Source organism: Hevea brasiliensis, chromosome 10 (assembly GCF_030052815.1).
Source record: "Hevea brasiliensis isolate MT/VB/25A 57/8 chromosome 10, ASM3005281v1, whole genome shotgun sequence".
Taxonomy (NCBI): Eukaryota; Viridiplantae; Streptophyta; class Magnoliopsida; order Malpighiales; family Euphorbiaceae; genus Hevea; species Hevea brasiliensis.
In genome coordinates, this window is record NC_079502.1 from 97,509,802 (window position 1) to 97,525,664 (window position 15,863).

The 15,863-nt window shown below is 36.7% G+C and overlaps 1 non-coding gene across 1 annotated transcript; it reads left to right on the forward strand.

Moving 5' to 3' along the window:
* Positions 1-15,755: 15,755 nt before the first annotated feature.
* LOC131170037 (small nucleolar RNA R71) lies at positions 15,756-15,863 on the forward strand. Its single transcript, XR_009140979.1, has one exon. It is a non-coding gene; the product is annotated as a small nucleolar RNA R71 (small nucleolar RNA).

The following is a 15,863-nucleotide window of genomic DNA, read 5'->3' on the forward strand; positions in this document are numbered from 1 at the left end:
TTTCTTGGGGATTGTTAGAATATTTTATATTATTCCTATTTCTTGGGGATTGTTAGAATATATTAGATTATTCTTGAGAAAAGAGAAGCTGCGGTGATCCTGTAGCTGCCCATATCTCACCAGTAAATAATTGGCTAAATCTGATCATTAGTCTAATTGGTTAAAAGTTCAGTTTGAAGATTCTTCTAGAGAAGTTCAATTCTACAGTAGTTTGAAGCTCAAATTTTTAACCCAATTTTAATGGGGCAAGCCCAACCTGCGAACTTAAATAATCTACTATTTGATCTAAAATGTGACGCCCCTTACCCGTCTATTGTATAACCGAGCAAGAAGTGCCACATTCGATGCCGGAGCACCCTATCTTGTCTTGTCATGTCTATTGTAAATTTAAATGTCATTTAAATCAGGTAATTTATGTGTATAATTTTTTTTTATATCTTATTTCTGTGGAGACCCGGACAGAGCCTCCCCTGTTTTATTAGCATCTGGCGAGTTTCCACTAATCACCTGTTAACATGTCCATATTCATTTCACACATTTCCCTATCATATTCTCTTTTATCATATCATTCACAACTATTTATGAGATCTCAAAATGAAGTATCATTTATTGCATTCATATGGAAATTCATAGATAATAAATTACAAGTTTTCATTTCAATCTCAAGTTTAATTACAAGTCCAAAATGACATACATCATGACTAAACATAATGAACTAAAATACTAGTCTATACATGGGCCCTACCAAAATACAAAAGACTGGTGAGGTGACTCTGGTCGGTGGCAGATCTAGTCGGAACTCTATCTGAACACTACTGTGGCGGCTGCTAATCTTCAGTACCTACGCGATGGAAAATCAATGCGCTAATTATAACGCTTAGTGGTGCATAATTTATAATAACAATAATTAAACAATTGAATTAATATCTGTAAATCGTGATTTCTGGGTCTTTTACATTTTTATTGCTCTTTGGAAATAATTAATATTATCGGGATATTTTATGATTACTTATTGTATTTTAAGTCTTAATTAATTTTTATCAGTGCCCAAGAAACCTATAACAAATTATAAAAGTTGGATGCACGGGTGTATACTGGTTAGACAGCCATATGTCTGTCCAGCATACGTCTGTTAGGCATGAGGCTAGCTGTCGGGCACGAGACCCACTGTCAGGCTTGTAAAGCCAGAAATAAAGTAGGCATAATGGCCAGTAAGTAGGCATATAGCCTGTAGAACAATCATACCAGACATATATTATCAGTTCATGATTTTTTCGGTAGACAGTACTTCTATCTGTAGTCCCTAATTGGTATACTAATTTATCCAAACTAAATAAATAAGTCTAGGTATTCTATGGGCAATTAAACATTTTTAATTATTTTAGCACTATTCACTGTTACTATTTTCTGGTACTGTTCAGTGGTACCATTAATTTCACATTAATAGGACATTAGTCCCAATTTACATATTCATATCATTTTTAATATTTAATTAGCCTTATGAGTATTTTAATCACCATGTATAACATTTTTCCCATGAACCTTTCTTTAGGTTCATTTTGATGTGTTATATTTATCTAGGAATTTGACTAGGTTAGGATGTCTATTTGGTCACACTTCCTTCATAACAAATGCTCCTCTATGTTTAAAATTTTGACCAGTCATTTGATCATTTTATGGTCATTTTTAGACTTAGGTTCCTTCACAAGATATGTTCCTCTATGTCTTAGGGACTCCCAAGTACAATTTGATAATTTTTCAAGCTTAGTATAGTGAGTTATGGTCAATGTATTGACCTGGACTCTTAATCCTATAAAGGTAATAGTCAAACTTTAGGGCAATATGTTTGACCCTCTTTTTAGGGTTTTTACACTTAGAATTTGGCAAAGGTATCTAAATCAATTTTGTAGCCTTATCATGTTTCCAGATCATATTGGCACATCTAAAATGGAATTTCCTAGTGGGAGTTATGGCCAAATGAACACACGGGTATCAAATGGCATTCTGGGTTCAACTTAGCATTTTCCAGATTTCAATTCCTAACTTTGGCTAATATTTTCCCTAGGATGCAATGGTTTCTAGAGCTTGGTCAAAACATAAAAATTGTTGTGCTATATCTTATAAAACTTTTGGCACTAGTTTCACTCAATTTGCAGCTTTGGAGACCAAGTTATGACATTTTTGCCAAAACTGGTCAAGCATACCAAAGGAACAGTATTTTGGACAATTTCTGGGTTGCAATTTTAGTGACCCAACTTATGCTAACAATTTGACTTGGTTAAAGGCAAAACTGGGTTAAGTGGTCTTCATGAAAAGTGTAGCCCTATGTCTAAGCTTTTCATTCATGTAAATTTTAGGTCATTTGGACTAGTATAGAGAGAGTTATGACCAAATGAACACGTAGTGTTCATAATATTCATTTGGTCATTTTCTGGGTTTCAGTGTTTGGTCATTCGGGTTTGGGCAGAGAATTGGTCATGATTTTGGCAAAATTTGGGCATGGTGTCTACATGAAAAATGGGCTATTTTGAGTCCATTTTCACCTCCAATTGGCCTCATACTAATTGGAGTCACACATTTTCAGTTATGGTTCAGAAAGTTGGACTGGACTCATTGAGTCCCAAGCTGCAGAAAATTAAACACTCCCAATATCAATTTCCTCCAACTCCCTTACTTCACTTTGACATTCATAGCACCTCTATTTATCATCAACACATCTCAACAATCCCAATTGCAAGGTATAATACAAAAGTGCCAAAGTTAGGTCAAACCCTAACTCACAAATTTCAATCTCATGAAATTTAAATGCAAATCAATTCCAACATATAATACCTTGTTAGTTCACTTCCCTAACCTAATTTAAACCAACAAAAACCATCAATTTCATGTCTCCCCTAGGGCTACCGAAAAATCAAAGATTTTTCCCTCAAGGTTTACTTTTTAATTTCATGAAATTTATCCTTAGCTAAACATGCCTTTCATGTTTAATGAAGAAGGAAAGATGGATTAGAGCACTAACCTTACTTGAGCTTCCCAAACCTTAACTTTTTTGCTTCTTATGGGTATCTATGGCTTCCTTATGGAGTGGAGAGTATTTTTTGTGAAGGGTGCTAAAGGTTTTGATGGGTAAATGGAGGAAGATTCAAGCTTGAAGCTTGGAAAAAAAAATGGAGGAAGAGGGAACAATGGTGGGCGGCATACAAGGGAGAGAGAAGAAGAAGAAGAAGTGAGTTGGTGGCTTTTGTCATCTTATGAGTATTTATATATTTTCTATAATTATTGTACTTTATTGTTTTTAAATTTCATAAGTCTATTTCCTTTCTTTTCTTTTCTTTTCTTTTCTTTTCTTTTCTTCTTCTTTCTTTTCTCATTTTCCAAGTTCAAATTCATAAATTTAATTTATGTTAATTATTTTATTTCCTAATTTTAATTTGACATTTAGGTCAAAATTCACCTCTAGGGGTGAAATGACCAAAATGCCCTTCATGGTGCTCATCGGTTATTTTTATTATTTTATACCAATTAATAAATTCTTTAAATGTTATTTTATTTCTCAAAATTTTTCCTATATTTTTTAATATTTATTTCATTAATTTATGCCTCCTCACTATAGTTTAAGTGTAGTTCCAGACATCCTGACTGTCCGAACAGACATTAGTCGTCGGAACAGTAAAATGTACGGACTACTTACGGTGAGGGTGATGCGTCCCTACCGCAAGTGCACGGGTCGTACAAGTAGTATAGAAAAGATATCGATCCCACGAGGAGTTGTGTTAATGATTGAATTTTTGATATAAAAAGTTGAGTAAATTGAAATATTTTTGAAATTAAAGTAACGAATTGATGGGTATTGAGAATGTGAAATCTATGTATGCAAAATTAGTAATCTATTCAACAATGTATTAATTAAACTAAAATTGCATCAAATTGAAATAAGCAGTTCAAGTATGGCAATATTCAAAATGGCAAGTAATTAAATTCGATTAGAAATTAACAATGGTAAAAAGGCGATTCCGGAGTTCGGGATTTCATATTCTAGCTATTTTGGGATTTTAAATTGGTTATCCAATCTTGTGAAACTAATGGGTTTCAAGGAGATTAATTCTTAAATCCTTTGAATTCCCTTTCGAGTGAGACAAAGAGTGCCTTAATCAATCTAATCCTACTTTCGTGGACTTAGAGTTAATTAAGACCCATTAAGTTCTTTAATTAATCTGTGAATCCTCTTAATCCTTAGCCTATTTCTAGGTCTAAGTTAATTAAGTCCAATTTCTTGATTATCTATCACAGGGTCTTCTCCTTTCGGTGCTTCAACCATGGATTAAGAACATCACTTAATGGGATCCTACACTAAGCATGTCATTAAGCACACAAGAAATGAATAAAACTCATTAAGACCACAAAATATGGATTACCCAATCAAAATCCACAAAATATCTCAAATATTACAACCCTTACTCCAGAATCAAAAGTAAACTACTCACTATCCATAATGCTTACAAGATATTATGAGTTTATAAGGAAATAAAGCTTTAATCTAAGCTAAGAAATAAGAAATTAAACACTAGAAATGTAGAAAAATGTAAGGGAAGAAAGAAATCTGCAAATCTTGGTTGAAAATGGTGTGGAAGGTGAAAGTGACTCCTCAAATTCTGCTCTCTTCTCCTTTCCTTTTCTGCTCCTTTTTTTGTCTCCCCTTTAAAATGGGAAAATGGGACTATTTATAGTATTTTCTGACATGGAGCCCTAAAATGGTATGTTCTAGGAGGAATTATCTGAGGGAATCTTCTGCCAGCTCATTAATGAACTCTATATGGGACTGCATAAGTGGACTGCATAAGTTATGCAGTCCCTTATGCGATTTTAACGATCTGGTTCACTTATGCGAAACTGCATGACTTGGTGCATAGGCTATGCAAAGTTCCGTGAAGGTGCATAAGGGAGGCGTGAATGTGCATAAGCTATGCAGTCTCCTTATGCACATTTCGGTTGGTTCTGGAACAGTGATTTTTCTCCTTATGCAGATCTGCATAGCTTATGCGGCAAGTTATGCACGATTTGGTCAATGCATATTTCAGCTTGAAAACTTATTTTTGACATCTTTGGCTATAGAAGTCATTCCTCAATGGCAAAATTTCTCTTCAGTCCTTCAAAAACACCATTTTTCCTACAAAATAAAGTAAAAATTACAAATTAATCCAAAATTGACAATTATGAAAAACTAACTAAATAACTAATGAAATTAGCTAAAAGTGACTAATAATCAAATAAAATGGCTATGAAATTAAACCTAAATGATTATGCAAAATGTATGCATCAAATACCCCCAAACTCAAGCTTTTGCTTGTCCTCAAGCAAACTTTAAAATGTAATGCAAAATTTTTAGGGGTGCCTTATCCAAAGAGCTATGAAAATTACCTATTAAAGTAACTAAACACACCTTTAGCCATACCAACAATCCATATACCCATCCTTCAAAATGTAAGGAATTTAATGCTTATCCAAGCTTTCACCGCTTAGCCATCAAGTCAATTATCATTCAAAATCCCCAAACCAACCAATCAAAAGAGAGAGTCATGCTCAAAAGGAATTCTAAGACAATCAATAGTCAAAGTATCTCTATATAGAATGATGGAATTAAATGAATGAATGGATAATTTCCCAATCTCATAGGCAAACTCCCTATTCCTATCTCCACTAATGTAGCAAATACTATCAAGAGATCAAAGGTCTTTTTAGGGATGTAATGGGGACATGGGGTTCAAAATGAGGCTAAGAAGAAAGATGGGTAAAAAGTATTCAAAGCATGAGAATATTTTCAATTTTGAAACATAAGGTACACTTTATTATATCTTTTTCTCTTTTTTTTTATAAGAGAAAGAAATACACAATGAGGATTGTCAAGTGCTAGCATATTTTACAAAACACATAAAATGGAGGGACATTTTGATACTTTAGACTTGTATTTTGCATTTTCTTTTGATGCTTGTCCCTAAAATTTGCCACCCCCAAACTCATTTCTTTTAATACTTTTGGGTGGATTTCTTTCATTTTGAATGACAATAGTGAAAAGCACATATAGTAGCACATTTTCAAGATGACAAGCATTTCTTCTCCCTTTTATTGAATCTTTTTCTCTTTTTTTTATTATGTACCTAATGTTATAAATAATTATTCTCATGAAAAGGGTTGGAGTGTTTGGTTCATTGGCTAGGTAACGATAAGGATTTCAAGAAAAATTAGGGATAAAAAGGCTCAAAGGGGTTTGCAAGGGTAAATTTTAATTGGGAAAAAAGGGCAAAAGGTTTAAAATGAGGAGGTTTAAATCAAAGAATGCCTAATCATCTCTCTTTCCAAGTACAAGCTGATATTTCGCCTTGAAAGGTTTAGAATATTTGTTCTAGGATTGGTGAGACATCATTTGACTACCTTATATCCAATAACTCCCTCTAAACACTTCCATCTCCAAATGACTAGTTGGGTGGCTTTTTGGCTAAGAAGATATAGGCAAGAGATAGACACTTCAAAACCTTGCACCTCTTAGGAAACTTTCAATCCACAAACCCAACTAAAAGGTGAGTCAAATCACTCTCATAGGCACATTTTCAATACTCAAGGGATTTGGCAAAAGATTTTAATGCATGGTGCATGATTCCTAAAATGAGTAATGCATTAACTAAATGGAGGAAGTCTATTTGTATGCAATGTGTACAATTTCTAAGTGATGTATAATGTGTGTGTAAATGTGTTATGTATATGTATGTGTGGATGTATATGTAAAATATTTACAATATATGAAAATGAAATGGAATGAGATGTTCCTATACTCAAAATGTGAAAAATGAAGCAAAAATTAAGCAAAAATCAGAATGTGCACCCCCAAACTCAAAATTGGACATTGTCCTCAATGTCTCATTCAATGCATTATCAAAAGTCAAAGTAAATAGTAATTACCAGGAATTGTAAAGATTAAGAGCAAAAAGAAAGAGTTACCTGGTATGGAGCAGATGAGAATTCAAGATAAAGGGATGCATAAGAAGCTACACAGGTTATGCAGAGTTAAGTGCTGTCCAGAACATGTGCATAAGTAGGGTGCATAAGCCGTGCGGTTCTGCATGAGTGGCAATATGGGCTGCATAGGCTATGTAGGACATTGACATAAGGGGAATACAGCCTGTGCAGTTATGCATAAGTAGCAGAAAGGGTTGCACAGGCTGTGCAAAATTTCTGCATAAGGAAATTCATAGCCTGTGCAGTGTATACAAAAGCTGCTGCAGGGGAATTGGCAAGGGAAATGTACAACCAGCAGTAGAAGGTCCTACAAGGGAAATATATACAGGGTATGGGTAAATATGTACAAAATGGCAGTCAAAGAAAATTAATGGAATAGCTATCCAATAAAACTTCAAGAAAAGCAGAATTTAAAACAAACTAATTCAAAACAAACAAACATAAGTCAAAACAAACTATAAATGTTTGAACATATTTACAAAGAAAAGGTCCTACAAGATTGAACAAAAGTAAAACAGAAGCTAATCTAGTTCTATTGTTTTGCCCTTGTCCAAAGATGTTGCTAAGTGGTGGTCACGTCACGACGTGAAATGATGGTCTTTGGAGGGTGATGGAGGTGGGGGTGGCATGCCCAGAAAGATCATGAGTTGCTTTACCATCTCCTTCAATTCTTTCTGCTTGTCCCTGGTTTCCATGACAAGGTCAAATAGTTGATCATGACGATCCTTGAATGTATCAAGACCAGTGTCAAGCTTTCTATCCACAAAGTATATATCATCACTAAGCCTTTCAAGATAGGTGAATAAGGCTTTAGTGTTGAATGCAGGAGGGGCTGTGGATGAGGAAGGTTCAGCTGTAGGAGGTATGGGCTGAGCAGAGGCTGCTGGGGTGTCCTGTGCAGGCTGAGGGGGTGGGATGGGTTCAGTGGAGTGCTGTGGAACTGATGGAAAAGGTTGGGCTTTTGGTTGTGCAATGGGCTCAGTTTCTGCTGCAGGTTGTGGAATGTCAGAATGTGGCAAACTGAACCCTGTTTTGGTTAAGTGGGCAGTATCAAAATATAAAGTGTCCACAAGTGCTGGTATTGGGTGCTCTTCAGGATTAAAACCAAAATGCTTAGCTATAACTGTTACGAGCCCACCCAAGACAATGTCACCTATGGATTTAGTGGCAATATGCAGCACATGCTCACAAAAGAAATAACCAGGAGAAACCTTGACCCTGTGAAATGCACACCATAACATAAATAATTCAGATTTCCCCACAGTACCAGAACTAGTCCCTCTGCCCAATATGGTGCTAGCAATCAGCCTATGAATAAACCTAAGTGCAGGGTCAAGTATTTGGGAGGTTTTTGATCTTCCAGTAGAGAAAGTTTGGGGTTGGTTTGTGATAATTCTCCAAAATTGGGCAGCATTCCAAATACCCTTGTTGGCTACCTCTACTCCAGTATGTGGCACTCGAAATAACCCATCAATTGCAAAACCAAAAATGCTATGAAATTGGTCCAATGACAGTTCTCTATTTTGCCCCAAACATCTAAATTTCATAATGGGCTTATGGTCTACATCATGCAATTTGAGGGTAGCAGAGAATGAAGAAATAAACTCCAAAACTAGAGTTGGATAAACTATCTCCTGCTTATGCACAAATCCCATCCAACCCATACCATCAAGATATGCAACTACCAATTCAAATAAACCAAGAGATTGTAGAGAATCGGCAGAAATATACCTAGTGGGTTGTACCCTCCTATCCTTGAGTCTCTTAAAAGCTGCCTTTTGAATTGTATCAGGAAGAGGCCAAGGTAGCTTTGATACCTGTGAAGCTACTGAAATTGGCTTTTTGCTGGAAGAGGGTGTGGAGGCTGGAGCTTTTGGCTTTTTAGGTGGTGGTTCCGACAATGGGGTGGGTGGTTCTTTGCGTTTGGATAGAGGAGGGGCAGAGGAGATGGGTCGCACAGATTTGGACCGGATTTTTCATTTGTATGTGGTTGTGGGAGGTGGTGGGGGTGTCGCTTGTGGAGGAGAATTGGGATTGGGAGGTATTGTTGACAATGGCGAGACTTCGAGAGGAGAAGCTGGACGGGAATGGGGAGGTGACTCCATTGCCGATGGAGAGGATGGAAGAGATAAGGGCGGAAATGAAAGTGCAGGGGGAAGTTTAGGGTTTATGCGGTGGAAATGCTAGTGGAGAAGAAGGGGAGAGGAAGGGATATGCGGGAATGAGTATCGTGAGAGAAGAAAGACAGTGAACAGGGTTTATCGGGGTGAAGGTGGGAAAGAAAAAATTTTGCCGAAAGGAAAAAAATTTGATTTAAACGGGTTTTGTAAAAACTGCATAAGGGGAAAGTGCATGTGCATAGCTTATGCACCAGCTTATGCAAGTGTTGCCCTGTTTTGAAGTTCAGAAAAATATGTCATGCAGAAGTGCATAGGCCATGCACTCTGCTTATGCAGGTGTCGGCAACTTTTGAAATTTGGGTTAGTGGTCATGCAGGAGTGCATAAGTCATGCACTCCCCTTATGCACCTCTCGGCGGATTTGGCTTTTCAGAGAATCGGGTCATGCAGAAGTGCATGGGTCATGCACTCTGCCCATGCAGATTTCGGCAACTTTTGGAATTTGGGTTGGTGGTCATGCAGATGTGCATAAGCTATGCACTCTGCTTATGCACTCTTCGGTGGGTTTTGAGATTCAGAGTGTGAGGTCATGCAGAAGTGCATAAGCTATGCACATTGCTTATGCATGTCTCGGCAGCTTTTGGAATTTTGGGTTTCTGGTTATGCAGAAGTGCATAAGTCATGCACTCTGCTTATGCACCCCTCGGCAGGTTTGGTTTTTCAGAGCTTTTGGTCATGCGGAAGTGCATAAGTTATGCACCTTCCTTATGCAGACTTCGGCAGAGAGAGAAAATGAAGAATTTGAAGTTATGCAAATGTGCATAAGTCATGCACTCCCCTTATGCAGGTTTCGAAAGATGTGAAATTTGACAAAATTAGGCTATGGAGAGTTGCATAAGCTATGCACTCTCCTTATGCACTTGCAATAAAGGTGAAAAATGGCAAGAATTGTGGTCATGCAGGATTGCATAAGCTATGCAGTTGCTTATGCACAATTTAACAAGATTAAGAATGCAATAGAACATGAATTGCAAGTGTGAAAAATACCCTAGAATGAAGAAATATAATTCTATGAAGCATAAACCATGAGAATTTTCACCAAAAACACATCAATATATGCAAAGTTCATCAAAAATGCATCATACAAGCATGTAGACATGGATCCTACATAAAAGACCTTTGAGAACTATGCCATTTTGACTCAAATTCTGCAAATCAACATTTAGCACATTAAAACTCAAATAAATCTGCATAAAGTTGCATCTATTCACAAATGATGAAATGAACTCTCCAAGTTTTGCCAATAAAATGCACCATACCTACCTTGAATCCTACAACCCAAATAAGCTCCAAACTGCAAAAATGACTCACTTACCACCATATTAACATTAAAAGCACATTTACTTAAAAGTCACACACCCAACCTTACCAAAAACACAAGCCATTTGCTGCAGACACCCTTTTTGCTGCAGATTCCATTTTTTTTTTTTTTTTTTTGCTCTGCATAAACCAGATAGCAGCTCCTGCACAGGTTATGCAGCAAAAATCAATCAATTTTTGGGAGAGTTTGAAAGACAAAATTTTCAAGTTAAGAATCACTCCCCAGCAGTTCACCAACCTTCCTCCATTGAAATACATCTACAAGGGACAAAATGCAAAATGTCAAAAATTGAATTTGGGGAGATTTAAGATAAAAACAAAATCAATGAAAATGAAAGTAAATCAGCAAAAGCAAAATAAAAGGACTTGGGATGCCACCCAAGAGGGCTAATTTATAGTCCTTAGCTGGACTCTTCATGAATTTCAGTGAAAAAGAGGTGAGGGATTGGAGAGCTTATAATAGCTTGCTCCCTTTATTGGGTCTCCAGTTATGTAATGTTTCAATCTATGCCCATTGACCTTAAAATTCCCAGATTTTTCACTCCAAACTTCAATTGCTCCATAAGGGAAAACCTTAGAAAATCTAAATGGACCAGTCCACCTTGACTTAAGTTTTCCAGGGAACAATTTCAATCTTGAGTTGAACAACAAAACTAAATCACCTTCTTTGAATTCCTTTTTCCTAAGATGCTTATCATGCTAAACTTTAGTTCTTTCTTTGTAAATACGGGCACTTTCATAAGCATCCATCCTCAGTTCTTCAAGCTCATTAAGCTGCAATAGTCTCTTTTCACCAGCTTGCTTAAGATCAAAATTCAAGGTCTGAATGGCCCAATATGCTCTATGTTCTAGCTCCACAAGTAAATGACAAGACTTACCATACACCAACCTAAAGGGAGTAGTTCCTATAGGGGTTTTGTAGGCAGTCCTATATGCCCATAAAGCATCATCTAGTTTGATAGACCAATCTTTCAGAGAATTGTTCACTGTTTTCTCCAAAATATGCTTGAGCTCTCTGTTAGAAATTTCAACTTGTCCTGAAGTTTGAGGGTGGTATGGGGTAGCTATCTTGTGCACTACACCATACTTCCTCATTAAGCTCTCAAATTGCTTATTACAAAAATGGGAACCCCCATCACTAATTATAGCCCTAGGAGCTCCAAATCTACTTAAGACAAATTTCTTCAAGAATTTCACTACCACTCTAGCATCATTAGTTGGAGTTGCAATAGCTTCCACCCACTTTGACACATAGTCAACTCCAACTAGGATGTATCTATTACCAAATGAAGGAGGAAATGGCCCCATAAAATCTATTCCCCAAACATCAAATAATTCCACTTCAAGAATATTATTTAGGGGCATTTGATCTCTTTTTGACAAATTTCCACTCCTTTGACATTTATCACAATCCAACACAAATTTCCTCACATCCTTAAAAAGATTTGGCCAAAAGAAACCAGCTTGCAAAATTTTACTAGTTGTTTTAGAGATTCCAAAATGTCCTCCATAATCAGAAGCATGGCAATGATGCATAATACTCTGTGTCTCCTCATCAGGAATACACCTCCTTATTAAACCATCACAGCATCTCCTAAAGAGTAAAGGATCATCCCATCTATAAAACTTCACCTCATGCAAAAACTTTTTCTTTTGTTGCCATGTCATTCCTAGAGGTAAAACTCCACAAGATAGATAATTCACAAAGTCTGCATACCAAGGTAGTTTAGCAACAAGAGAGAAAAGTTGTTCATCCAAGAAAAACTCATCAATAGGGATTTCATCCAATTCTTCATCATCCAATTTCAGCCTACTAAGATTATCAGCAACTACATTTTCAGCTCTCTTCTTATCTCTAATCTCCAAATCAAACTCTTCTAGCATCAGAATCCACCTAATAAGCCTAGGTTTAGCCTCCTTTTTACGGAGCAAATACCTGATGGCTGCATGATCTGAAAATATAACCATCTTTGAGTCAATAATGTAAGGTCTGAACTTTTCTAATGCAAAGACAATTGCTAGAAATTCCTTTTCAGTTGTTGCATAATTTGTTTGAGCCTCATCCAGTGTTCTATTAGCATAATAAATAGCATAAGCCTTTTTGTCCTTTCGTTGACCAAGAACAGCCCCAATTGCATAGTTGCTAGCATCACACATAATTTCAAAAGGTAACCTCCAATCAGGTGGTTGCATGATTGGTGCAGTAATAAGAGCTTGCTTCAACCTGCAAAAGGCATCCAAACACTCTTGGTTAAATACAAATGGTGTGTCATTACTTAACAAATTAGACAAAGGTTTGGCTATTTTAGAAAAATCCATGATAAAGCGTCTGTAGATACCGGCATGTCCTAGGAAACTTCGAATTCCTTTGACATTGGTAGGAGGAGCCATCTTCTCTATCACTTCAACTTTGGCTTTATCAACCTCTATTCCTCTGTTAGACACCAAATGTCCAAGCACTATCCCTTCCTGAACCATGAAATGACACTTTTCCCAGTTTAACACAAGGTCAGTATCTGCACATCGCTGCAAAACTTTAGAAAGGTTAGCCAAGCATATGTCAAATGAAGATCCATAAACAAAAAAATCGTCCATAAAAACCTCCATTATGTTTTCAATGAAATCTGAGAAGATTGCCATCATGCACCTTTGAAAAGTGGCTGGTGCATTACACAACCCAAATGGCATCCTCCTATAAGCAAAGGTTCCATATGGACAAGTAAAAGTGGTTTTCTCTTGATCATTTGGATGGATAGGGATTTGAAAAAAACCTGAATATCCATCTAAATAGCAAAAGTAAGAATGCCTAGCTAGTCTTTCTAACATCTGATCAATGAAGGGAAGTGGAAAATGATCTTTTCTAGTGGCAACATTTAGTTTTCTGTAATCTATGCACATTCGCCAACTAGTTACTGTTCTAGTGGGAATTAATTCATTATTTTCATTTTTGACCACTGTCATTCCACCCTTTTTTGGGACAACATGTACTGGGCTCACCCAAGTACTATCTGAGATAGGGTATATGATCCCTGCATCAAGCAACTTTAAAATTTCCTTTTTAACAACTTCTTTCATATTTGGGTTCAACCTCCTTTGATGTTCAATAGATGGCTTACAATTTTCTTCCAAAATGATTCTATGCATGCAAAAGTGTGGGCTTATTCCCTTAATGTCATCTATGGTGTATCCTAAGACTTTTCTAAATTGTCTCAACACTCTTAACAACTTATCAGCCTCTAAGGTACTCAAGTTTGCATTTACAATTACTGAATAAGTGTTATTAGTGCCAAGAAATTCATACCTGAGCTGAGAAGGAAGTTGCTTAAGTTTTACCTTAGGTGCATCTTCTTCCTTGAGTGATGGTTGCTTAAATTCTGCTTTTTCCTTTTGTGTGAGTTGAAAAACTGGAGCAGAAATAAATGGTGGACTACCCTCTAGATGTTGAGCATATGCAGCCACATGAGGGTTGTCATAGTCTATGCTTCCTCCATGAACCAAACAATTTTCAAGTGGATCTTCTAGATATTTCTTTCTGAAGTGTTCTTCAACCAGCTCATGAATAATATCAACTCTCAAGCAAGTATCAGCTTCAGAATGATGCTTCTTCATAGTGTTATTAATATTGAAAACCAATTGCTCTTCACCAACTCTAAGAGTCAGCTTTTCTCCCTTAACATCAATTAATGCTCCTGCTGTAGCCAGGAAAGGCCTTCCCAAGATAATTGGAATATTAAAATCTTCCTCCATGTCCAAGATGACAAAGTCAACAGGTATATAGAACTTTCCAACCTTCAGAGGCACATTCTCCAAAATCCCTTCAGGATACTTGATTGATCTGTCAGCTAACTGAAGAGAAATGTGGGTTGGCTTTAGATCTCCCATATTGAGCTTCTCATAAATTGAGAGGGGCATGAGGCTAACACTAGCCCCTAAATCACATAAGGCTTTTGTAGAACATGATTCCCCAATGTGGCATGGAATTGAAAAACTCCCTGGATCCTTGAGCTTTGGAGGAAGTTTCCTTTGGAGGATAGCACTACATTCTTCTGTTAAGGCTACAGTTTCATCATCTTCAAGTTTCCTCTTGTTTGAGAGAATTTCTTTCAAGAATTTTGCATAAGAGGGCATTTGTGAAAGAGCATCAACAAATGGCACATTTATGTAAAGTTTCTTCAAAACCTCTAAGAACTTCCCAAATTGCTTATCAAGCTTGGCTTTTTGAAATCTTTGTGGAAAGGGAAGTTGTGGCTTGTAGGGCTCAGGAGGTATATACTTCTCTTCCTTCTCTTCAATTTTCTCTTTACATTTTTCTGCACTCTCTTGTTTTTCACTCTCATCAGTTTCTTTCTCATTTTCTCTCTTCTCACTATTTTCACTCTTCTCATCATTTATAACTTTCCCACTTCTTAAAGTAATAGCTTGACACTGCTCTCTTGGGTTTTCTGGTTGACTTGGAAGTTTTCCAAAAGACTTGGTACTTGAGGAAGATGCTTGTTGTGCAATCTGATTTTCCAGCATTCTGTTATGTGTTTGCATCTGTTCTAGCCTTGCTTTCATCTCTCCCATCTCCTCATCATGCTTATTTTGGTTGGCAAGAATCTGTTGTAATAAAGCTTCAGTGGTGGAACTTTGTTCTTGCTGTTTTGGTGGATGATTCATATTTTTCTGCTGAAAATTAGGCAATGGTTGCCTATTTTGCTGATATGGAACTCCTTGCTGCTGTTGTGGTTGAAAATTCTGATTTGGAACTTGACTTTGCTGATTTCCCCATGAAAAGTTGGGATGATTCCTCCAATTTGGATTATAGGTTTGAGAATAAGAATTCCCCATTTGCTTGTTTCCATAATTACTAACATATGCAGCTTGTTCTCCATAATCTACTCCACAGCTGGTAGTTCCTTCTGCATAAGCCACTTGTTGTGAATTTCCAGCTGATGATGTTGAACTAACCAACATACTCAAATCTTTCATCTTCTTAGCCAAAACATTAGTAAGTGCATCAAATTTTGCATTAATCATATTGAATGGATCAAGATCATACATCCCAGCAGCTTGCCTTTTTTGAGTTGGAGCTGGTCCTCTTGGACTACTCCAAAGATGAGTATTCTTTGCAATTTTCTCCAATAGCTCATAAGCTTCATCTTCATGCTTTATAATAAATTCTCCTCCTGTTTGAGCATCAATAATCCCTCTGATTGCAGGAGTGACATTTGTGTAAAAATTCTGGTTTATCATCCATTTCGGAATGGCATGATGTGGGCATAATCTCTCTAATTCCTTCCATCTCATCCATGACTCATAGAGAGTTTCATCTTCTCTTGGTCTGAAGGCTGTCATTTGATTCCTTAATTCT